The 23,621-nt window shown below is 44.1% G+C and overlaps 1 protein-coding gene and 1 long non-coding RNA gene across 3 annotated transcripts in view; one reads left to right on the top strand and one right to left on the bottom strand.

The window, feature by feature from the left end:
• The window catches only part of LRRTM4 (leucine rich repeat transmembrane neuronal 4), a 624,795-nt gene that overhangs the window by 443,634 nt on the left and 157,540 nt on the right, over positions 1-23,621 (top strand). The gene's annotated exons all lie outside the window — the stretch shown is intronic.
• The window catches only part of LOC148525520 (uncharacterized), a 75,604-nt gene that overhangs the window by 49,812 nt on the left and 2,171 nt on the right, over positions 1-23,621 (bottom strand). The window contains exon 2 of the long non-coding RNA XR_015878266.1: positions 17,768-17,823. This is a non-coding gene — a long non-coding RNA (uncharacterized LOC148525520). The remainder of the gene's footprint in view (positions 1-17,767; positions 17,824-23,621) is intronic.

Genomic DNA, 23,621 nt, shown 5'->3' with positions numbered 1-23,621 from the left:
TCAGCTTTGTGCTGTCTAATAGAGGAGGGTCATAAGAACAGCAAATTCACTAGCATGTATATACACAAGTGAGTGTCGTTACACTACTTCTAGCTATATTGCACTTTAGGGCAAGCTGTGATGTGAATAATTAAAACTTAAATTAGTGAGCACTAAGCATGCTCATTCAACACTGCCAATCCCCACCTCGTTAATGGTTTTGTCTGGATGACGGATACTCGCCTCGTTTTGTATTTTAGCGAATTCTAAATAGAACATTTGCATATTGCAATAAATATCGTTTAGTTTAGTTCATTTATAAATGTTAAAATGAACAGACTGTTGGTGATGAAAGACACTATCTACCAGCCCAAGCCCCCCATCTCACAGCAGCTAGCATAGTTGTCAGCATTTTAAAACATGCTCCAAGTACCAACCAGTCAGCTCCTAACTGTCATTTTGCAAACAGCCTGTAAAGTGACAGTTAGGAGCTGATTGGTTAGTACTTTATCTCCATCCACGTTATCTCTCGCCCAGGGGGTGAAGTGACCACGTCAGCAGCCTTGTCACTCCTGTGCCAGGATCCTGCGGACCACACATGCGCGGCGGCCATTGGCTAGTATTGAGAAGTGTAGCCCGTAGGCTACAGCAGCTTACGCCACCTTCAGATGACGTAAGCTGCGGGGATCAAGTCCCGGAATGCTTTGTAAATCTGACAGCATCCCCCATAGAAACCTCTGCGGATTGCGCCTGCTGGCGGAATTGGAGGGACAGCGGCAAATATCTCCGTTATATGCTGCGGTCCCTCCTTCCTACATTCAGGGGATACTAAGTATTTGCAGGTAACCCACGAAAATGTGTGTTCTCAGGGAACAAGCCAAAAATATTTAAGGATAAATGGGCCACCTATATCACATGCCTGGGATTCTGAAGCATTGCACCGTATATATTGATATATCACCGAGGATACAACCCCCCCTCTCTTTCCTCTGTTTGCATGTTATTACTATTTGCAGGAATATGCATCACCATTACAGTCATTTGTGAAAGCCTTGTTTGGTAAACCTCCACATGCCAGCAGGTTGTCACAAAATTCAATTATTCGAAATGAATTATGTATGCCACAGACAGCCCCATTGAAGAAAGCCACTTCATTTGTCTTTCTAACAAGTCAAGCTGTGACTGGGGATTTCATGATCTTGTGGAAGGAATGGGAGAAGCAGAAAGGAGTTTTCTGTATGTAAAGCACTGGAATTTCTGGGATAACGTTCAAGAAGATGATCAGACTAAAGATTTATGTTGCGGATCGCTGGCTCTTTCTTTTTTAAAGTTTCTATGAGAAAAGGTAGATTTACTGTAATATAGTTGTCTGCTTTTCAAGGTGGGGAAAGATTATGTTGTTTTTTTTCCTTCGTTAACTGCAAGGACTGATGGATGTGTGCAGAAAACTTAGCAGAAGAATCATGTGCGGAGCTTTGCGGGTGACATGTAATTGCCTGCATACCTACCAGCTGTCCGGCTTTTGGCAGGATAGTCCAAGGTTTGGAGGTCTGTCCTGCTATCCCGCAATTAGGCATGCAGCTTTTTGTGCTGAAACAAACACCCACCTACAACTTGGTCACCCACCAATGTGCTGCAGCCATTTCCCCGTCCCGCCACAAAGGCCTCTGATGTTGGAAGGTATACAGTATATATGAAGCATTATACGACTGCATGAATATGCCTCATACAAAGGTGCTGCAATAGATGCCTGATCACCCTGGATGTCTAGGAGAGTTCCAGATTTACTTGAGAACTCCAAGACTCCTGAGCAAACAAGTGACTTGACTACTCACTTGATGATGTGAATTGCATCTAATACCTCTTTTCCACCAAAAACCCAGGTCCGACCTGGGTTTTTGGACATGGTTCCAACCCAGGTCAGACCCAGGTCAGACCCATTTGCACTGCACCTTTGATCTGGGTTACTCCCAGGTCAGCCCTGTTCACACTGAACTCAGGTCTGCCCTGCTAAACCTGTGAGGTCATAAAAAGTGGGAGGTGAATGCTCCACAACCACCAATCAGCTCATTTTAGGCATGACCAAGGTCGGATAACCCGGGTTGCACCGTTTACACAGCACCATTACCTGGGTCCATCCTGGGTCCAACCCTGGTAGCTACCTGGGTTGGATTGCAGGGTCACTTGACCCAGGTTATTTTTCAGGGACCCTTTTACACCGAGCTGCGACCCGGGTAGACCCAGCAAAAACCCAGGTTTTTGCTCTGGTGTAAAAGGGGTATAAGAATGTCCTAAAAAGAACATTCTGCGGGGCACTTGCAGGTTGGCCACGGATCGGTGGTCAAGTACCAAATAATATTTACAGTCAATGTGATTGGCAGTCGCCAGCACTGGTATTGCTTATCATAATAACATATATGGGCAAACTGAAGCGCAGCCCTGTCCACTACCCGAGTACTGGATGACAGATGAGCACAATTTACTTAATTTTAATATCTTTGCTGAACTTCTCAATAATACCCATTTTCCACCAAAAACCCGGGTCTGACCTGGGTTTTCGGACATGGTTCCAACTTCCAACCCAGATCAGACCCTGTTTACACTGCACCTTCAATCCGAGTTATTCCTGGGTCAGTCCCATTCACACTGAATCTGGTTCTGCCCTGCTAAACTTGTTAGGTCACAAAAAATGGGAGGTGACTGCTCCACAGCCACCAATCAGCTCATTTTAGGCCAGACCCGTGTCGCACCAATTACACTGCACGATTACTCAGTTCCATCCCGGGTCCAACACTGGTAGCTACCTGGGTTGGTGTCATTTTTCAGGGACCCTTTTCCACTGAGCTACTACCTGGGAAGACCCAGCAATAACCTGGGTTATTGCAGCATTGGAAAAGCGGTTTAAGAAACCGGGCCTAGGGGTGCCGTGAAAAAAATGCTAATACTCTAGGGAGCCATGATTCAAGAAAGTTTGGGACATTCTCTCCTCATTAAATTGTTAACTAGTATTTATTGAAGGACACACTTGGCACCAGGGCCGGATTAAGGTCAGTGGGGGCCCCTGGGCAACAAACATGTGGGGGCCCCTATTACGTGCCCTTTATGCAGTGCACCCAGTAGTAGTGCCCCCAGGAGTGTTGCCCCTTATGTAGTGCCCCCTGTGCAATGCCCCCTGTAGTTATACCCACAGTAGTAGTGTTCCCAATAGTAATTCCCCCTGTATAAATACCCCCAGTAGTAATACCCCTGTAGTTGTGCCCCCAGTTGTCATGCCCCCTGTGTGTGCCCAATAGTAATGCCCTCAGTAGTAATACCCATGTAGTTGTGCCCCCTGTGGTAGTGGCACCAGTAGTAATGACCCCCCCCCGAGTAATGTCCCCCCCGAGTAATGTCCTCTGTAGTAATGTCCCCCTCGAGTTATGCCCCCAGTAGTAATGCCCCAAGTAGTAATGCCCTCCCCCCGAGTAATACCCCCAGTAGTAATGTCCCCCCCGAATAATGCCCCCTGTAGTAATGCCGCCAGTAGTAATGTCCCCCCTGAGTAATTTCCCCCCCAGCAGTGGAAAAGTCGCTTGCGCTAAAGAGAAAAAAAAAATCAATCATACTCACCTGTGTGTGCCCAATAGTAATGCCCTCAGTAGTAATACCCCTGTAGTTGTGCCCCCTGTGGTAGTGGCACCAGTAGTAATGCCCCCTGTGGTAGTGGCACCAGTAGTAATGCCCCCCTGAGTAATGTCCCCCCCGAGTAATGTCCTCTGTAGTAATGTCCCCCTCGAGTAATGCCCCCTGTAGTAATGCCGCCAGTAGTAATGTCCCCCCCAGCAGTGGAAAAGCTGCTTGCGCTAAAGAGAAAAAAAAAATCAATCATACTTACCTTAAGCCCCGGTCCCACTGCCTTCTGATCCGCTCGGCTGGCGCTGCTCCTCTGCACCATGGGAGAGACGCATGACGTCTCTCCCATAGTTCACTGTCTGAGCTGGAAGCCGGAGCTCACGAGTGAGCTCTAGTCTCCGGCTCTGACTGCCGCTGCGGGGAGGGAGCCGGGCGCCCGCTGGTTACAATCTCAGCGGGCGCCTGGTGTCTCCGTGCGGCACCGGGGTTAGGTGTCTGGAGGAGGCGGAACTGGTCCCGTCTCCTCTGGCCGCCTCCTCTGGTTCACTTTAACCCCGATGGCTGGGTGTGGGGGCCCTTCAGGTGTGGGGGCCCAGGGACGATAGCCCCTGTCGCCCCCCCTTTAATCCGGCCCTGCTTGGCACCCATTTATCAAGAGAACTTTGATCCTGGTAATAAGGCTGATTTTGTTTTTAATTGTTGCGTATCTTTCCTGAGCAGGGTATTAAAGGACAGTTAACGCCACAATACTCATTAAGTAGTCTTCCCCATAAAGTGCTAAAAGTGAATCCTGCTGCTGTCAGGGGTTATCGCTGCTGATATATCATGCACTAGGTGAAATGGCACTGGAGTTTTCGCTGACTATAGCCTTTTTTTCACCCTTTAATAAATTAGCCTTCATGTCTGATATTATCACTGAGCTGCAGCAATTATTTATTTTTCTCTTACTTGGCACTTTCTGGAAAACACGTGTCAGGGTAAAACAGATCCCATACCTGTTTATTTACTCAAATAGTAGGATTTGTTTTTTCTATTTAAACAATAAAAAGATTGAAACATTGATCATCTTTGATATATGCACAAGATAAACTGAGCAACGAGCAAACTTGAATCTGATACCGGCCAATTATATTTGTGAAACTGCTTCATGAATTTCTGGATAATCTGTAGGTAACTTAGAAAAGATTTATTGAAAGCTGACACAAAAAAGAGTGTCTTTCCCTGTAACAAAATATTTACTCATTGAGCAAGGTAATGTATTGTCTGCAATGCAAGGTCATCTTGTACAGATTAGTCATGCTTTGCAGACATTCCAATTAATAATATGTCTGTCCAGGTTGGCAAGTCAAACACCGATGTGATACTCATTACAATCTGATTTAATTAATGGAGTGTGGATGGGGAGAAGGGTTGATTTGATGAAGTAGCAGAATCCCAAAAACAGGAAGATATATAGTTTTGAGGACCCCTAGTTACACACATCTGCACATGTACATACTGTACATACTTATTTATCTATTCCTGGGTGAAATTTACACTTAAAGCTACAATTTCACCTAGTATAAGATTTTTCTAAGGTACCACTGGCCCAATCGGCTCCATTTAGTTGTTCAACCCAGGAGCCTCATTCCAATCTTGCAGCCCCAGATGAAGAAGCAGTTGGTGAGCAAATACAGTTTACAGTATTTTAAAGTGGTGAACAAAATACTGTAGGTTAGCTAGCTCTGTAATTCAGAACTGGCTGTGCAGCACCCAGCTAGGTGTTAAAAAAAACAGTGGCACCTTAGGAAGAGCCCAGCTAGGTTGGGGCGCTGCACCTTAGTAAAAATCTTTTTACTGAATTGATAGTTCAGTTTTAACTTGCAATATTACTTTTGACTAGGCTTAGGCAGCCTGTGGTGGAACTACAAGCTCCAGTATACAGTGGTATAACTGTCTGTTGAACACATAGTTCCCAGCTTTTGGGACATCAGTTCTGAGAGATCCCTGAAAGGAGATCCAGGTAGCAAGTGAAGAGGACATAGGGCCTGATTCAGAGCCGGACGCAATTAGCGCTCGCTCGTCCAGAAAATGGGGGTGGCTATTCAAATGAACCGTTCACTCTTTGCGGTCTGTTCACGCCTTTAGGTCTGAACGAGCGAACAAAACATGCGGTCGTTTTTTGGAAAAATACGCCCCCTGGCCGCTCGCATCCTACGTCATGTCCGGTATTTATTAGATTAATCGAGTACATCGACCAGCGTATGAACTGCTCGCTCTTCTTGTGGTTGGTTTTTGCTACCACAATCTTGCGAGCAGTTCTGACTATAAAATAACCCAGTGACGTGGTCAATGACGCTGCTGTATTAATTATGCACACCCTTAAAACGCCCGTTTTGACCTTTAAGCACGCCTGCGTTCGGATCTCCACTCCCCGTTTTCAAGCACCTTCCCCTGTTACCACCCACATACGCCTCATTCTGTCACTCAAAATAGCAGGCATTCGCTATTTAGTGAACAAACGAATTTCGGCCGCACTGACTGGTTCGCGCATGCGTATAACGATCCGTATGCATGCGCAGTTGGGCAAACATTGCTCGGGGCGAACGAGCGGCCGCTTACGAGCGGCTCTGAATCAGGCCCATACTACGCAATAACCCTAGATTAGCAAATTGTGTTATCCAGCCCTCACTCTGCCCACTTGTGGGCTAGATCTGGGAGGGCTCACAGCTCTCCCAGGAACCAGGGAGAAAACTACAAAACGTAGGAGTCTCCCGGAATGGCAAGTAAGGTTCAGCTAGGTAACTAAACTTTGAAATACATTTTCTAAACTGTTTTCCTTGTTGTATAGTACTGTAGTGTAGTCTGTTATATCACACTTATTATAAATTGCATTTTGGTTTGTATATCCAAATCCAGCATCATTTCTTTAAGACAGCTTCCATAATAAATCAGATTAAGGTAAAATTTAATATTTTGTTGCAACTTTTGCAAACCACAAGTCTGAAGGGAAACAGGCTGGGCTATTTTAGAAAGAACTGCTGTGCTCATACACTGACACAGACGCTGGCTATGATCAATATTATTTATTTCATTGAACTTTCAAAGCTGTGAGTAGACACCAACTCGCCACTTGTTACTGACATGCAACCTCGCACAATGTAACGCGACTTCTACGTGATGTGATCAGGCGCTATACAACGAAGGCAAATGGTGGAGGAGAGGAAAGAGAAGTATACATTGAGGTGTTTATTTGCTTTAAAAGGTCACATACAAATATTAAATTCAAGATAAAGGTAGATAGGAACTGTCCATTAACAGAACAGTAGTAAGGCCATATCTTTCTGTGCAGCACAAGAGTTACCTTGACAACAGATAAAAGGGGAGATGTACTAAGCTTTGGAGAGAGATAAAGTGGAGAGATATAAAGTACCAACCAATCAGCTCCTGACATTTTTCAAACAAGGCTTAGTACAGCTGATCGAAAGTAAGGTTGAGGTGAAGAGCTTTCTGTATATTTTAAGGATCTTGAGCAGATGTTGTTATATTGCAGACTACTGAGGCCCGCTGTGTATGTACTTGGAACAACAACCGTTCTGTATATTTTTAGGAACTATGGGTGGGTACACACTTGCAGGATATCGGCCCAATTTGGCTGATTTGGGCAAATCAGAATGACAGATCGGGCATATCATGCATTGTGCATGCCCAACTGCGGACTCCAGCGGGTTGAATGCAATGTCATGTGACTGGCCACGCTGCACGCCATCACACAATATCGCATGCGAGGCTGTACATATTAATGAATGACAGAACAGTGTTCTGTCATTCATTAAATCTTTTAAGTGTGTAACGACAATCTCCTATGGAGCGGGGCAAAGGGAAATATCTCCCTCCATTGCTGGTCGTACAAGTGTGTAGCCAGCCGTAGAGAAATACTGTTGTAGACTAGCGAGGCTTGGTAAGATATTATTATTATCCATTATTTAAATGGCGCCATAAGGGGTCCGCAGCGCCTTACAAAGTACATAAACAGAAACAAACTGAGCAAAACAAGAAGAAAGTGACTTACGGTACAGAACATTGCAGGACATGGACATGGTATAAACATTGCTGCAGCATTGGTCATAATACTCAAATAGGCAGCAGGGCGGCAGAACCTAAGGGTTTGGTGGTGTTGTAGGCAGTAAAAGATGGTATAAGTAAGTAAAGGAAGGAAGAGCACACAAGGGAAGGGGGTCCTGTTCATGAGAGCTTACAGTCTAAAGTTGGTGGGTGTAAGTATGTACTTGGGGTGAGATAATGGGAATTCAGTTGATGTGTACTCCATACAGGTTACATATACAGTATATCAGTCTTGACACAAATAGGTCATTTCCCCACGGTACGAGGTTCCGGTGATACAATGTTCGAGTCTGGTCCATGTTGTAAAGTAGCAATAATTTAAATGGCGAAACCAACCTAGCTTTGCCTTATAAATGATTGCTACTTTAAAGCATTAGCCAGATTCTGCGAGAACCCGTCGATGCCTGCAGTTCACTGGCTATTACATTTATCCTCATGGGCCTGTTTCAGAGTTAGGAGCAAATCTAGTATACAAGTATGCGTCTGAATGTGCAAGGACTAAGACGCCCCTTTTGTGCGTATTTAGATCCCGCTTTAGATGCCACCATCGGATGCACCATTGGAACTAGCACCTGCCCCTTGTTAGGTGCAGAATCTGTGCCAGAGTATGGCGTCCAATGTGAGCGATTAAGCGTCTGAGTTTGCATCCAATCATGCGAAACACCTGTGACACTCTCATAACACATCCATAAGACGATACATCTCTGCATAACTACCGCCCAGAAACTCCCAATGCATTTCTGCGGCGGTGCGTCTCAATCACTACTGCGCTGTTGTGTGTACACACCATGGGGAGCATGTGCAGTGTGCTACTTTTTAGCGACTTAAGGCACACATCCACTAGGCGATATTAATGAGCAATTGCACGATTACGATGTCGCAATCGTGCAATCGCACATTAATCGGTCGCAACTCGTGCACTATAATGTTGGAAACAAAAAGCGATGCGCGCTCCCACTGGTTGTTTCCAAAATCGATCATCGCCCGAACATGCCGTTCAACCTGCCGATAACGACAGATTGGCCATGTTTGGAGACTAATTGTTCAGTGTAGGCACTGCAGGGAATGGGGAACGACGGTACGATTACGATGTTGTAATCGTCAGGGCGTCTCTTGGTGTGTTCGACCAGTGCGATTGAACAGTGGCACCACCCCATAGAGGGTGCACCCATCCCAACATCCCGATTTCAGCGGGACAGCACTGTCCCGCTGTCCCATCCGTGGGCCGAATGTGTCCCTCAAGTGGTTAAATCGGGAGGTCGGGCACCCACACCACCACGGCGGTGCCGGACCCTGGACTAGCTGAATGGATGCTGCGCACATGCGCGCGGCATCCATTCAGTGCTGGGAGAGGGCTGAGGGAAGCCCAGCTAGTGACGGAGCATTGGGCTTGCCCCCATCCTGACGTTACACGGGAGGCGTGCCATTCGGGCACGCCCCCAAATAACATCACGTAGGGGGCATGGCCTATGGTAATTAGGTCACACCCCCATGTACGGCCCTAGTCGCCTAGTGGATGTGCGGCTTTAGATGCATGCGCAGTAAAAACCATTAGCCATTTGTGCCAATATCGGCATTGTGGGCGCCTCAGAATCAGGCCCTTAGAGTTGGGAACAGATTTGTCATAGTTTAATTCTAAATTTCAGTGTAATAACAAAGCTGCCCAGTATTTGTTCTCTACATGTAAAAGAAGTTAATATTTTCCTTGCATGCACAAAATAAAGAATGAATTTGCACCCTTTGCACTGCAACATGGTTGTTCTAGGAGCAAATTGCTCCTTTTTTTCTCTGTCTGTTGTATTTGCTGCTAACCCTGTATTTGAATCTATTGTGAGGTCGGGTTGGCATACAATTGGGAATAGTTATGGCCAAATCGCAGCAGCTAAAATTTCATGGCCAAACTGTATACTTAGCGACAGAAGAGTGAGTCACAAGCATTTAACACTAGGTGCACCAAATTTCAGGGCTATTTACTATGCTACCTCATGTAGGGCATTTCATTTTTATTATTATTACTTTTGTTTCTATATTAAGTTTCATTCATCAAAAGAATGCAAGTCTATTATGAGCTGCCTGGGGAACGATATCCTAGATGACATCTCAGCAAGAGACCTCTGCACAGACAGACCACAGAGCAGGCAAAGGCTTAAGGGAATACAAATGAGAGCTCGTCGGTCAAACTGTGTTTTTTCAATAATCACTATGGTTATTGACAGATCCCAGGAAGCTCTCTGCATGGATCAAACCATCACAGCGTGATTTATCAATAAAGATTCTGATTTTGAAGCGTGCTTTGTGCATATCTCTCTTGTATTTCTATTGTGCTTTCTTGTACTTTCCATGTCAGGGCAATATTTAAAGACTGAAGGGAATTGTCCGGGGTAAAAGCTAAAAGTCACAACGCTGACAATTACTGTACACTCATCTGCATGTTATTACAGTTACACATAATGTTTCTCGCCATCGCTGCCATGCTACGATGTAAGCAAAGCTTTGAATTTGCAGATGGCAACCTATGGCTACATCCCTGGCTGCTCTTTGTTCAGAATAATATGATTACAATGATTGTTAAGTAAGGCGGCGAAAATTATATTGAAGGGATATTTTAGGCTATTGTTGCTGGAAATGGAAGTAGGATTTATTGTTCACAAAGTTGTAGCAGAAATCCTTCCAGGGGGCATGTAAATGCTACTAAACATTATTGAGTGTCCCCTAGGGAGAAAGTGCCACTCAAAGAGGTTATGCAGGATTGACAACCTAGCATAAGTTTATAAAACGTCTTAAGTCTATTGAAAGTCAGATGTTTTAGATAATTGCTTAGAAAGAGGGAAAAAAACAATTTACAAAAAAAATAAAAAAAAAACACTGGGCCCGCGTTGCACTTGACTTCTGATAGGCCACATCCTTCTAAGGGTCCCACCAAGGGACAGCTGACACAAATGTACAGAAATGCCCGCTGAGTGTACAAACCAGTACGTTACTTCTGTGGCGCTTTTAACCAATATTGGGATTTCGGGACTAGTCAGAGCCTGCGCTGTTTAGGTTTTTTTTTCATGCCGGGCAGCACTGAGCACCTACAGTACGCTCTCTGTGAATGGCCCCCGGATGTGCTGCTGTGCATAGTGTGACATGACGTCAGAGGGCACGCTGTACAGCCCCACGCCACCCCCCACCTTCAGCCGCGCCCGCCCACCCCATTGACCAACTCAATCCCGGGTATCCCGGGATTGAAAAAACGACCCGGGATTGGCTTCCCTAGTTATATTAAATGGAGTATTGCTGAGAATACTGTAAATGACTGTTAAATTAGACATATGCAAAGAGTCATTAATATACAAAAAGTTACATCCCCACATCATGTCATCTCAATTTGCAGAAGGAAGGGATGGGAGATATTCACATGCAGCAGGTACCAGAGACAGGTGCCTTCAGTGCGTGTAGCAATAAAATAGTGCTTTTTGCTAAAAATATCAATTAGACATGGCCATGCCCGCCTGGCAGAGCCACACCCACTATGACACAGTCACTCCACCAGCATGCTGTAGCCACACACCCCATCCAGGAACCAAACTCAAGAATCGGTAGGTATGTAGTTGATTAATCTACAAACAAGAGTAGGATGTACGTAACTGTCCTGCTCAAATAGGAAAGGGCATTCTGCCCCCTGCTGGCCAATTGTGCATCTAGTTTCGCATCTGATAAAGCATCACAGACTATATAGTTCTGCCACAGCCAGAGTGCTGAACGCTGTTATGCATGTAGCGTTTATTTGATTCTGAATGTAACACAGAAGAAACAGTCTGACCTTCAGAGGTTGCGTCTCTATCATTTCATCTCGCCGGACTGAGGAATTAAAAATATATGCCTCACTCTCTTTCCCATTTCTGGTTATCTGCGGTTTCCATCTCAGTCTTTGTCCAGTGCTTTCATTTTGTGTGTATTAGAGCTCAGGTCCGGGAAAAGTGATGGATTTTGTCTGAATCTTAATACTTCAAACAATGCCTCAGGAGAGCGGCGTCACCTTCCAACCACAGTTGTATGTATCATCATCAATCAGCAGAGCTTTTCTGCGAATCCTTATTTATAGACCTTTTCAGGTACAAAAAAACTGAGCACTGCTATTTTTTATTTATCTCCTTCTGAGTGTTTGTGTCAGGATTCATGTTGATGAAGGGAGCTGTTTGTGCAAATGAGAGTCACTTGTCAGAACACTGTACCTGTGTATCCATCGTAGAGCGGACAATACGGGTCAACTCTACACATAAGATCAAAATAGATTTTGCACATTTACCATGCAGCATTTATCAATCACTGTTTATGTGATGTGAGCGAGACATTCTAATCAGAAAATGCTTTTATATTTACCTCAGAAAAAGAACAAGGAGGGCTTGAAACCTTTTGGTGGTCCTGTACCACCACAGCGCTAGCAACATACCTGCGATAATAGACAATTATGAGAAGGAACTCAGAGATAGCTACCAGTAATAGTTTGGCAGCTGTATCTTCCCGATGGGTAGTCATGGTTATAAATAATATTTCCTCTGCCGATTAGAGATGCTCAGGCGGCTTCTAAAATAACTGTCAAACTTGTTCATGAAATTGGTACATTAGCAGAAAAACCATGGGAACTTCAACGTTTGCTCATTTGAAAGATGTTTTTTAGGAGAATATTCAACGAATGTGTAACACATTCATCGCACTTACTTAATGAATGATTTTCGCGTTTGATGAGCACTTTTGATGAACTACTGTAACTTCCTGTATGTCTACCCCGCTGTACGAACCTCAAACAAGACTTAGAATTATAATAAGGGAATTTAAACATTTAGCATCCCATTTAACAACGAGACATAACCCCTTCAGCACTCAATAAAGGGGTTATGACCTCCTTTCAGTATTTAACAAACAGTGGTAAGCATAGCTGTTTGTCACTGTTCCGCGATACGGTTCCCACTGCCGGGGTCCCCGCAACAGCCTTTCCAGCTTCATTCAAGCCTTCTAGGCATTGCCGAGACTCCGCCGGGTGAAGGAATGGCCATCGCACATGCGCATGGCACAACAGCCTACCGCCAATACTGAGCACTGTTATTAAATGGGGCCATTAGATATAACTGTAAATGAACCAGCCCCAAATAATCATGTGAAACAAATTCAAGGTGGTCAAACTGGTTTCGATCAATCAAATTTCAAATGTTCAAGTGTCTTTGCTGCTGATGCCCTGTAATGAAACCTGGGCTAGTGACACCAAGTCCACAGTCACAAAGCCAAATATATACTAAATAGAGAGACTGTGCATTGCTCAGAGAGGTCTATGCAGCAGTAATGGAAACCCTGTCAACATATAAAGTCAAATGTAATCCGGGGGTAAATTCCTAACTGCCATCCCTTTCAGCCCTCTCCCAGGAATAGCCATCCAACAGACAGATTTTCTATGGCTCCTAGTTTTAAAAACGGTGTCCTTATCATGTATTGTAGTCATAAATGTCACCTGCCTGTGATAGCGCTATTGTGCATTGAACTTCCCATACAGCATACACTTGAATACAGATAAATACAATTGCTGACCGGAGGCATCCAATCACTTCTTTCCCAATCCTGTTGGCACTCCTAGCACTAAGAGTAACTGATAACAGAGCAAACATTAGACATAAACATGATTTGGGGCATTATTTTTGCAAATATAACCCAAGCGCCATATTTCTAGTGATTTACTAAAGAAATATGGCGCTTGCACCATACAGTATTTACAAAGATAATGGCAGAAATATGGCATTTATCTGTCTATCTATCTATCTATCTATCTCATATCTATCTATCTATTTATCTATCTTCTATCTATCTATCTCATATCTATCTTTCTATCTATCTATCTATCTATCAATCTTTTTTTCTGTTTCTGGGACCTAGCCAAACGGCCTCCGATGATTAAGTAATCATCTCGCAGCGAGGGAAACTTGATGCGGGAGCAATTCATCATTGCTCCGGTGCAGGGACTACTGCTCCAAAAAGCAGATGTAGCTGCGTTACTTACCTCCTCCTCGTCATTCCGAATATGCATGCGTGACACGAGGTCACGCATGCGCACAGCCACCGAGGAGGTAGTGAGGAGGTGGCGGAGGGATCCCTTTTCGCATCCCCGGAACCCCATCCCATAGGAAGGAGCGGGGATCCGAGAACAAGCGCCGTCGGAAGATGGCGCTTATTTTCGAAAGCAAACTCCGAAAACTTTCAGTTTTAGGAGTTTGCTGAATATCAGGTGATCGTTTTCGGACCCTTGATGATGAATGGCCCAGTAACTAAAATATGCAGATACTAGCGTTTCCGCATGGTTACCGGGCCATTTAGTGTTGATAAATAGGTCCCTTAGTGTCTACCTCCAGGCTGTAACCATCATATCAGGGGTTTTATCAAGCTGGCATATACTGTACGAGTATTTGATGCAGTTTCAACACTTTTGACACACATTTACCTTTTTGAGTAGCTTAATTTCATAAACATCTGTGCCCTGTGTCTGTGGTGTAGAGTGCCAGAAATCTCTGGTTAGAGTGTTTTTTCATATACATACTCTACAGTATGTCCGTAATTTTGTTTCATACTTCTCATGATTTCCCTTCAGGCTGTACATCCTAGTGCTAGTTCTTACAGCAAAATTAGATTATGATGTCTTTAATATGTGGTCTGTGCTAACTACGTACTAATAATCTCTTTCCTCACCATACATATTCAATACGTCTTCCCATTCACCCTCCTGTATGCCCTGGAGTTGGGACTTTGTTAGTGCTTTGCTAAGACTCAAACTGCCTCTTTATTAAGTTACATACTGAGATCAAATCTCCCTTCAGTTTCCGTTATTATTCCAAAGAGAACAGTTCTTACACACAGGGTTCCAAACCTCAATTACATTAGCTGGGGAATTATTTGTAGTTCGCACTTTATAACATCATAAATAATTATAAAGAGACATAAATCCTGCAGGCTAACAAGAATGGTGTTTTCTCGTTCCTTTTAGCTGGCTGAATAGAACAACATCTACAAAGTAATTCCACCATCTGTACAGTTCATCCAAATTTAGACAGAATAAAAATATAAGACCCCTCTCTTCTTCCCTCCCTCCAATCTCCTCATGTTCTTATTAATAACATTCACTCATACAGCAGATTAGGGCACACTTTACAGATAATTTTTAGGCAATTACAGTGGAACACACACACAAACGCAAAATAATAATTTCTTTTGTAAACACAAACAAAAATACAAAAAAAAAAACTCTTTGAGAAGAGGAATCTATTTGCTAAAATACGGCGAAAAGGCCGGCCAGGCCAGTATGATGGCCAGTTCATGTGTACTGGAACTGAAACATATTTACAGCATACAGTACATTTACTGTAGGTAGAGATGTGCGCTGACCCCCATGTTTTGGTTTTGTATCTGTGTATTTGTATAAAGCAACTTAGTTTAAGGCCAAAACCATTTCAAATATAGATGTGTCAATATACAAATTCAATTAAATACAGTGATTTTCACTGTGAAAATGACAGAATTTGACGGCAGCGTGGTTTATGGAGACACTGTTGGCTTGATTCTCAGTTGGGAGTAAGGCAAAAAAATACTGTAGCAAGTCACTGTGCACCTGGACAAACCATGTTCCAATGTAAGGGGTGCAAATATATTTATTGCCTTTGCATGTAGCCCACAAACGCTGCACAGCTTTAATTTTACACTGCAATTTCGATGTAAGTTGATGCCAAGATGCAAAGTTATTTGCTATTTTTTGCTATACGCCCAACACTCATTCTCCAATTCCGATTTACAGATGATCGGCAAAATACAATATACTGGAAATCCTCGATTCATCGATTACATTTATTTTTTGGTCGAAATCAGCAAATCGAGGATTTCCAACATGTTAGATTTTGACATTTCTTTTACAAAATCATCGGCAAAACTCGGAATCTTGCCGATTTTATGTTAATGTACGGGTTCCTCTATGTGTAGTTACTGATATAAACAGTATGACGCTCATTTGTAGCAGACATTTTTGGAGCATTTCTGAAAAGCCCAACATGGCAGCACCCAACTAGCCATGTTGAAATACAAATCTAAAGTTCTAAACTCACATATGCACATATGTTCCAATGCAAATTTCAAAATTCATCTAAGTTTATTCCATGTGGCAACCAGGAATGCATTAATTCAGGATTTAGTAAAATTACTATGGGGTTTTTAGTAGAGATGTGCGGTCCGGGTAGATTTTAAATCCGAATTTCGGGTTTTGGATTGCATAAATTACATGATTTTAGCTGTTTTTAAAACTTTTTATCTATTTTTTATTTAAAATATCCAAATCTAAAATCAAAACCAAAACACTTGAGGGTGGTTTGCAAAACCAAATCCAGATCCAAAACTTTGAAGGAGATACTGGGCCTGATTCAGAGCCGGACGCTCTGACCAGAGCGCTCGCTCTGAATGAGTGCCCTCCTCCCTAAAAATGGAGCAGCCTCCTGGCCGCTCGTATAGCTGTGGGTGACCACCCACAGCTATAGCGAGCGGCCATGATGATGGTCGCGATGGTCTTTGACCATCACGACCATCGGGCTTGCGACGAGACCCTGCGGTAGGGTCTCGCTGCCGCAAGCCCAGGAGTGATTTTGGCTCTATCAGAACCAAAATCACTCCCACTGACATCATTACTGATGTCAGTGGGGCCGGACTCAGACGGTAGGCGTTCCCATGGGAACGCCGCCCCCGGCACGCCCACCAAAGGGGGTGTGCTGTCAGTCACCATCGACAGCACGCCCCCTTTGGTGCGAGACCCCGAGCGACGTATTCCTCGTCGCTCGCCGAGTCTCGCACATGCGCACGACGGAGTTCCCTCCGCATTCGGCAAACATCGACCCGCTTGCGAGCGTCCTTTGCTCGCGAGCGGGTCTGAATGACCCCCACAGATCCAAAACCAAAACACGGGGTCGGCGCACATCCCTAGTTTTTAGCAGAGATGTGCGGTGCAGTTCTCCTCGAATTTTGTGAATCCGGACAGATCCCCTGAGGGGATCCGGATAGATCCGAGTCACAGTTCTGATCTTCCCGCAGTTCGGAATTCAGATTTTAAATCTGAATTTTGGGTTTTAGATTGCGAAAATTGCATGATTTTAGCTGTCTTGAAAAACTTTTTATCAATTCAGAAAAAAAAAAAAACAGATCCAAAACCAAAACACGTGACGGTATTTTTGCCAAACCAAAACACGAAGATTAATCCAAATCTAAAACTAAAACACAGGGGTCAGCACACACCTCTAATTTTAGGGTTTGGATGAATCCTAATCTTTGGGTTTGGATGAATCCTAATCTTGTGATTTTAGGAGTTAGCTAGAACTAAGGATCTAAAATTACAAATACATTGTATCTTAAATTACCCCCTGGCTTATAACAAATTAAGGTTCAGAGGGGCCTATTCATCATAAATGGCCGTATGGTCCCCGATGATGAAGTATTGAACTCGCTGCGTATCCAAGTCACAGTGGGGGAAACATAACACTGGAGCCGCCGAGGAGGTAGTGAGGAGGCGGCGGAGGGATCCCTATTCGCATCCCCGGAACTCCTTCCCATAGGAAGGAGCGAGGCTACGTGAGCAAGAGCCGTCTGAAGATGGCACTTGTTCTTGGCAGCAAACTCCGTAAACTTTCAGTTTTCGGAGTTTGCTGAATACCAAGAGGGTTTTATCGGACCCCTGATGATGAATGGCCTGGTAACTTAAACATGCGTTTCCGCATGGTTACCGGGCCATTTATCATTTGATGAATAGGCCCCTCTCTGTTTGGCATAGGGCAGCATTTTTCATTGTACTGCATGTAGCGTATGGTATTTGGACAAAAACTATAATATTATGTGGATTTATTGTATGATAATTGTATGATAATTTGTAGCTATACATGAATTACCATATGCTGGTCATGGATAAATTCTTTGTGGATATATTTGCCGTGAGAAACAGTGAATGCTGTAAAACAATTTTGTTTTGTTTAATTTAGTTACAATAATATGAAGTATATATTTCTCTAGGTATCTTCCTTACCAGACGCAGACCCCGGGAGGTTTAATAGCTTGCAATCTTCTGTTGTGTACTGATACCTGCAATATAAAAGAGTATAATTTTTCTATAGAATGAACAGACTACAGTTAGAACATGACGCCGCTTTGTGATTGGTCTTTCAGCTACTGCAATTGAAAATATTAAGAAGATCATCTACAGTACTACAGGCAGATTTGCAGATAAATAGTGATAAATATCCATTTTATAGCGATTTGCAGGTCAATTTCCTAATCACTGTATTAACTTCTAAATCACAAGTTTTCCAAACATATGAAATAAGGTTACCAAACAGGGGACAGGGGGCACGGGGCAGTGGCAAACGCAGGATTTCTTGAGGGGGGTTTCCAAATGCTTGATTTTAGAGTGAGTGTGGCCAGTCCATGAAGAGGGCATGATTAGCACTTATCCAGCTTTGCATCATACAGAGTATATTGTGTGTCATAATCCCAGCATATACAGGACCAGCGATCACACTAAGCCATTATATGCTGTAGTATGGCCATCCTGCCTGAGCTGAATGTTTTTATTTTGGATGTGGGCACCATTACAGAGCATTGGAGCAAGTCTGGGGGAGCAGCAGAAGAACCTAGCACTGCCTTGGACATATATGTACATATTGGTCTCATATGCACTGGATAGTGTATTATTATGCAGTATTAATAATTAAGCCTATAGACGGTCTATAGCAGTGCACCCCTAGCAGTGCATGCTTTCCAGATCTCCTAGTTGGTGCATTGGTGTATTTATTAAGGCTGACACATGTTAAAAGATCCACTGGTGGTGCTAATTATTTCATTTGTGATACTGAGAAGAACATGCAGCACTAATACAATTCTATTATTTTACTATTTCTATTGTGGTCATGGCGTGGGTTGGAAACCAGAAACCCCCCTGCGTTTGCCTATGCTGGGAGGGCTCCGATTGGATCCCTCTCAGGGAATAGAATGGGTATGTAATGCCGGCTGTCGGGATGCCTCCTGTCAGAATACCGACAGCAGCTTCCCGATGGTTACCCTGTCAGGCAAGTATATTTACCCTCCCCCTTCCCCGCCTAACCCTCCCTTCTTGTAGCCTAACCCTCCCCACCCCACACCCTCCCCCTTAGTGCCTAACCATAACCCCCCCCAGCGGTGCCTAACCCTAACCCTCCCCCCTAGGGATGCCTAACCCTAACCTCCACCCCCCAAAACCTACGCTCCTTAAACGCAACCCCCCCCCCACGCGGCTAACGCTAAGGGTGCCCCGAACGTATCTCGTTTGAGCATGTGTTTTTTCGGCGTTCCAGCGTCGGGATTATGATAGGCATCGGTATTTCGAAGCCTATCTTAAATCCCTTGTCGAGATTTCACTGTCGGCATTATGACCGTCAGCATTGCGGACGCTGGTCTCATCACTACATCCCCAGGGAAGAATGCTAAGTGAAGCCGGGTCCAAGCCCTGGAAAGTATCGCATTCCGTAGTTTGGTACATTTGGTGAATGCGGCCAAGACACAGAAAAAGGCAGTTTTTCTGAGTTTTGGCCACATTTTCCCTTTAGTACATCCTGCCCCCCAGTGAGAATGCAAAAAAAAGGCATATATATATATATATATATAATTATATATATTATATATATATATATAAATACATGAATTGAAATGAATGGCCCTTTTCATTTCAATGTTGTTTCCACAGGTGCACTAATAATGGAAGCATGCAAATGAAAGTGAAAAGCTATACAAGCTATATATTAGTCTCACGTTTGAACACCTTCTGGAAGTCATTAATTAAGTGGTTAATTCATCTGATTATGCTCAATATTGAAAGCTCACTATTTCATTAAAAAAATATTTAGCATAATAACATGGTGTTAGCAAATTAATTAACTGCTCAAAGAAAGACTTTGAAATCTCTATTGTTATAAAAGCCTGCAGCACAAAAGTATGTGCAACTCTGCATAAGCCACAATGCCATTGGCACCCCCACTTTGAACTTTGCCAAACCAAACCTGCGAATGCCCTGTTACCAACCAGATCATCTTCATCACCCACACTTGGGAATGCTGGGCTCCAGAGCATGCACATTGCAAAAAACATAAGATGCGTCTGCCGAACAGACTGGCATGCAACTCTGCATCATATCGATACATCTGACATCAGAATATCGACATGATTAGATTGTCCCTGGTGGTCTAATGGTGATTTACCTGGTACGGTGGGTACGGCAGTACCAGCTGTGTCTTCCGGGCCCAGCAGTGACGTCCTGATGATTTACTGGATCCTACGCAACTTTTAGTGGTAAGTATTACTAGTCTTAACCTTAACCCTCCCCATAGTGGTTAACCCTAACCTCCCATCCCGCAGCCTAACTCTAACCTTCCTCCTTGCGCCTAACCTCCCCTCCCGCAGTCTAACCCTAACCTCCCGTCCCGCAGCCTAACTCTAACCCTCATCCTTGCGCCTAACCTCCCTTCCCGCAGTCTAACCCTAACCTCCCGTCCCACAGCCTAACCCTCCTTCTTACGCCTAACCTTCCCTCCCACAGTTTAACCTTAACCTCCCCTCCCACAGCCTAACCCTAATGCCTACCCTAACCTCCCCTCCGGCAGCCTAACTTTAACCCTCCCCATTGATACATCCAATGTCATATCCTGCAATGCGATCATGGGCGTTAGTAACGTACATTGGTACGTTGCCAATTAGCTTTATTTGAGCACAATATATTATTTTTGGGTCTTTTAACAATGCATTGTACTAGAGGTGGCATTTGTCACCTTAGTGCACCATAGAAAATGTTGGTACAGTACCTTTATTCAACACACTGCCACGCTTTATGTTTTGGATTTATATAAAGTATACATATACCGCTTACAGTTTACTTAAATAAAGTGTAGTGTCGTGTTTTCTGATTCTTTCCCTCTCTATAATAAACAGCAATATCTATCTCTTGCTGCTCTAATACAGGGATTAATCTGAATTGATATACAGCATGTTCCAAACTCAAGTAACCAAACATAGGAAGTCAATAATGTCTACCTGTGTTTTGGGTAGGGATGGAAAAGGACCTGTTGTGTGGCTGTGCCAAGTAGATGTGGTCAGGTAGGTTATGGTCCTAATGCATACACACAATCGCATCACATCCATCTGTATGTACTGTAATATGAATGTGTACATAGATTTAGGCTGCTTAACAACACAGAGCTGTTGAACTGAAAAAATCCTGTCCATTGTACTCCACACAATTGGGCATATTTATCACAATTCACAATGTGAAAATATATATAACCACACAAAAGTTTCTCTTGTCAGGAGACATGCTTCGATAAGAGCCCGTCGTAGGTAGCGGAGAGCTGGAAGCAGTGTGATAGTGTAACTCTACCACACCGCTTCCTGGTTCAGGTCCCCAGCATCCAATACGCATGTGCAGACGTCTACCATTGCATGTCTCACCGGGGTGAGATAGAGCGGCCCCTCTATGAAAATCTTTGCAAAATAGTAGCCTATAGGCTAAATCCATCTGGCAATGACATTATCCTATTGGTGAAAAGCACCAGAATGCCGGAGCTTGGCATAACCGGCAACACAGCAAACCCCCACGGGGATTGCATTTGTGGACGAACCGCGGCAGATTTCAGTACATAGTAAATCTGGGGATGCTTAATATTTATTATTCATTCGGAAACACATCATTATATGAAACTTACATGTTTCAAGAATCTCCATAAATTCTTTTCTAATCGTAAATGGATTATGTATCCACCCCAATATATATCAGGATGACACTAAATGCCAAAGTGACAATTGTTAAGGTGGTGTGACGAGGGTTTCATTACCTCTACCCATACAGCTGGCATCCTGACAGCCGGGATCCCATACCCAGCCCCATAGACAATATTCATATCATATATCCTCCACAGCGGATCAGGTTTGTGCTGCCCCTATTGTCCGTCTGCGCATTCCTGGGAACGCAGTTCAGCCGGCATCTAAAATCACATTTATATAATTACAGAATTACGGTTGTGTCCCTATTTTTTACTTTTACTGAACTGAAAATGTCTGTTTGTAAATTATTAATCTTAATTACAGTATCAGGGCTATTTTGCGACATCAGAACACAGGACATACTGTACTGTATCAGAGATATCTTCTGGTTCAGCAAAGTACAGTAATTCTGAACAGCGCAGACCCCTTGATGTCAATGGGAATCTGGATCAATTTATCAAGCTCTGAAAAACTTACATTTTTGGAGCTTGTCTGTCTTATACTATAGGTATACTGCAGGAGGGAGATCTTATTAGAGTTTTCCACTGCGAATTGCGGCGATAACATATGATTCTCTGCAGATGAATTCTGCAGCCTTACATAGAGAGACCACTAAAGCCAGGTGCGTAGAGAGAATGGCGGGTGCAAATTGTCAAAGCTGGAGAGTGCTACTGCGCATACTCCATATTGGTTCCTACGGGGAGCATTCCAAGCCCTAACAAATACTGCGTTTGCGCTGCGTCATCTTGTTATTACGCTACAGTGCCGAAGTAGAAGACAGACGTGGCACTCTAAAGTAATGTCTTCTACTGAAAGACGGACGTCTTCCACTCCGCTCAGACAGAGGGCCACTCCATGGGATAAGTCTGTGCATGCATAATTGTGAGTACGGCTGTATATTTAACATTGCGGCAGAAAAAAAAACACCCCACTGGTTAAGTACTGGGCTATTCGTTGACTCAGTGCATCCGCTGGTGTGTACCTACACTCTGCCATGCCACCACCAGTTGTATACATATTCCAACACAAATTACCTAGTGCCAGACCACTGTAGGGGCCAGAGAGAGCAGAGCTGGCCTAACCAAACCCCCAACAATGTCAAGACCATGAACCCCAGTGCACCATAGAAATATGTACCAGGTTGGGGCATAGCCCCGCTCCCTCTAGTGGCCACACCTTATAAATATTTCAATGCATCGTATAATCACATTCAGTAAACCTGCAGTTCAGCCTCATAGGGGCCTATTCATCATCACTTAATTTTCACAAAAGCAGGTGAAAAGGCACATTTTCACCTGCAATTGTGACAATTAAGTATTCAGGCCATTCATTAAGAAGGTAAAGCAGGAGATATCACAGATATCTCCTACTTACCTTCTGTTTGCGGAATGGCCCGCTGTCCCCATACATTAGTATCACAGATATCTCCTACTTACCTTCTGTTTGCGGAATGGCCCGCTGTCCCCATACACTAGTATCACAGATATCTCCTACTTACCTTCTGTTTGCGGAATGGCCCGCTGTCCCCATACATTAGTATCACAGATATCTCCTACTTACCTTCTGTTTGCGGAATAGCCTGCTGTCCCCATACATTAGTATCACAGATATCTCCTACTTACCTTCTGTTTGCGGAATGGCCCGCTGTCCCCATACATTAGTATCACAGATATCTCCTACTTACCTTCTGTTTGCGGAATGGCCCGCTGTCCCCATACATTAGTATCACAGATATCTCCTACTTACCTTCTGTTTGCGGAATGGCCTGCTGTCCCCATACACTAGTATGGGGACAGAATTCATCAAGCTCTGAAAATATTATATTTTCGGAGCTTGACTGCGGGAGCATTCGCCATCTTCAGATGGCGAATACCCCCGCTTGTGTATCGCTACCCGCTCTTCCCTATGGTAAGAGGGTCCGGGTTGCAAGAAGGGATCTTACGGATCCCTCCGCCCTGTTCGGCTCATTCCGCTGGATGCTGGGGCTCTTTTGCGCATGCGTGACCTGTAGGTCGCGCATGCGCACCGCCGTCACTGCCCCGACAGGAGCAGTGAAGAGATTCACTGCTCCGAAAAGGAGCAGTGAAGCCGCTCGC

Source organism: Taudactylus pleione, unplaced genomic scaffold, assembly GCF_031769625.1.
Source record: "Taudactylus pleione unplaced genomic scaffold, aTauple2 ptg000105l, whole genome shotgun sequence".
Taxonomy (NCBI): Eukaryota; Metazoa; Chordata; class Amphibia; order Anura; family Myobatrachidae; genus Taudactylus; species Taudactylus pleione.
The sequence above is the reverse complement of the archived record's forward strand: the minus strand, read 5'-3'. Positions and strand labels throughout refer to the sequence as shown.